This window comes from Octodon degus, unplaced genomic scaffold (assembly GCF_000260255.1).
Source record: "Octodon degus isolate 3935 unplaced genomic scaffold, OctDeg1.0 scaffold00486, whole genome shotgun sequence".
NCBI lineage: Eukaryota > Metazoa > Chordata > Mammalia > Rodentia > Octodontidae > Octodon > Octodon degus.
In genome coordinates, this window is record NW_004525062.1 from 94,430 (window position 1) to 97,680 (window position 3,251).

The window sequence follows — 3,251 nt, forward strand, 5'->3', positions numbered from 1 at the left end:
AAGTTGTTAGTGATTTGAACCTTTTATAATTTAGCATATTAATATTAATACACACAGGATATTTAAGACCAAGTTCAGGTGAGACCTGTACAAATCGAAAAATTAACCCTTGCTATCTAACCAGGTCAGTTAATTATCCTCAGGTTTTATCTTGAAACCATGTACAGCACCTCTTAGCTTGTCTGTCAGTGTGAGCCACCTGAATGTGTCATGGCCACTGCTTGAACAATTTGCTTTCTGTGAAAGCTTAAGAGATAACTTTTCTGCAGGTGACTCTCCTTAGGCACACTGTACATTGTTGATAACTTTCCCCTGTGGTCCCATAATCTCCTTGATCTAGAAATCAACAATTCAAGTGAGTTATAGAATCTCATATCAGAGGGTTAATTATGTGCTGAGTCCTCAGTGACCACAAAAGACTAGTGTCAACATTTTGGCTACCCTCTTAGCCCATTTATTTGTGTAATTTGTGATCTCCAAAGTTTAGTTATTAAACATCAAGAAAAAATGCTTACTGACATTACCTTGAAATGGAGGCAGTAAGCTACGCATTATTATCCTGTGAAGATCAAACACATTTGCCATAAAATGGCACTGTTATTTCCTAATAGTCATGGCTATTCTAATATTTAATCCCCACAAAAATTAGACATTTTGACAAAGAAATTTAGAAATCAAAATTATATATAACATGGCAACATGACCATCATATTTTGTGACATACGTAAATTTCAATTTTGACAAAACATAATGTTATTGACAAAGTAGTTCTATACAATACATAATTTTTTACCTAATTTGTTATATACATCACGAGTTTTTTTAAAGACAGAGGTCTCAATCTGAGAGAAAATGTGTTATCACAATGAGCAATCTTTGTTTCACAATTTGGAAGACCTATATAAGTGCAATCATGATTATATTTAACACACAATGAGGTGAACAATAATGAATTACCATAAACATATGGAAACTTGTTTCTTAATTTAGATTTGCATCAAGAGCACCTTTTATGAGAAAATCTTAATTTTTCTGAATAATTATTTTTTAACCGATGACCAAATTATTAGGTTTATCTTCCAAGAAACTCTAGAGAATATTAAGACACTTTATAATTGAACAAACTTTGGCCATCACACTATCCACTAAATGGAGCCCTATCCAGTAATTTCTCTGCATTCTTTCCTTTTTTTTCAGAACTGGGAATTGAACTCAGGACCCTGCGCTTGCCAGGCAAGCACTTATACTTCTGAGCTATCTCCCTGGTCCTCTATCTGTGTTCATAATGGATTTCTGTTAATTATCTTTGTTTTTTAGTACGTTAGAATAAACCAAATTTGCTATTCCTTAGACCAGCTTGTAACTTAGGGAAAAACATGTTTGTAAGTCTGCATCCCGAAGTTCAAATAAAAGCAACAGCTATTCATAGAATTACATGCAAACACATTAAAAAAACCTCAGAATCCACAAACATCTTTACCAAATCAAGCTTTCACTCATATATTCCTGGCCAAACTAAAATATAGTAACTCTATTACAATTTTTAGAAAATTATAATTATAAATGGTCTATTCTGATTTTATTTGTCGATTAGCTAAGATTTCTTATCACACTAATTTGGAAGGGAGAGAATTTCTTATTAAAAGTTAAGCTACATATTTGGTATTTTTGTGTTTTGTTTTGTCTTAATACTTCCAGCTCAATTATCTCTATCTACACTATCACCTAGTGAGAGCTTAGATTGCCATTCTGTGAGTTCCTTCAGTAGGACTTTAAATCTAGTTTCATCACTCTTAACAGTCATCATTGTTAACTTCTTATCCAGATCAGGATTCATGGTACAGCTTGACAGCATTCTCTGGTATCCAAATTGGTCATTCAGCATTCTCTGTAAAAGCCGCAACATATGCTGTACCTCAGATAAGTAGTGGACTGGATCCCTTCCACTGCGCAGTATGGAATTCTCTCCAAAGGAGTGCCCTCTCCTTTTAAATTTCACCTTCTGGTATTGTTTATTCTTAGTGTGACTTCTATATTTTATGGAATTTAAAAAAAGTTAATAGTATGTACTGCCAAATTAAGTCATTTTGAGGCATGAGTTTTGTAGTGAAAGATGCCCCCTTTTGCTTTTGTAATAGAATATTTTTTGCTCAGTGAGCATGCTGAACAATTCCTGTACCTTGAGGGTTATAAGGAATCCCTGGGGTAAGGAAAATATGAAAAGTTTTACTGAACTTTTCAACGGTAGCACTTGTCCATGCCATTATCAGTCTGAAGTGTCTGTGGGAAGAAAAGGGCACTAAAGGCACTAAACAGTAAATGTTTAGCCACTTCACCAGTGTGGGAAGAAGCAAAAATGAATGTTGAGGGACTGTCCACTGAAGTGTGGACTTACCACAAATATCCAAACTCAGGAATGTGTGTGACTTAGATCTCCCAAGGATGATTGGGGCTTATCCACTGGGGATTTACCCTTGTAGAAGGTAGTGTAGGTGTGCTATGCATAATGAACATAGTTTCAAGAATTTGTCAGGCCTGATATTGGGTCAAGTGAATCTGTTTGTATAAGACAGGATCATTTTGATGAAAGGTAGCATGAGACACAGAAACCTGCTGAATAGTGTCTGAGGATGTAAAAGTCACAGCATCCAGCAATCTCTGTATAGTAGCATTCTCTTCAGTGAGGGCTCCTCACAATTGAGAATGAGGACATATGTGACTAGCAAAACAGGGAACAGGAAATAACTGTATGACAACTTGGAGAATGTGAAGTAAATGTACAAGATCTCTTAGATCAGTGTGTATAGAGGCAGTTTTGATGTTGGGTACTACACCACAGACATTAGCACTGTCTGAAAAGAGGTTAATTACAGTGGATGAATGATCTTGCAAGGTCCATAGGACTGCTGGCCATTTAGTGTGTTGTGCAGAAGAGAAACCCATGTCCTTTATTGTGGAAGAGAAGGCTTTTACACAACCTCCCCAGTCTTAAGCTGACCCATCTGTGAAGACAGAGCTGCACATTGCAATGGTGACTAAACTTGTTTTTGAAAGGGAACACAAAGGGTATAAGGAAAGCAAACTGTAGTAATTTATCTGGAGGATAGTGACAGTCAACAACACCAGGGAAGTTAGCCAGCATAGATTGCCTGGAGGATGAAAATTTCCATGACCACTATTGTTGAACTGAAGACAATGGAACAATAGTAGTTTTCAATTCACGAGCACAGGGCTTAATTGCATGCATTTAT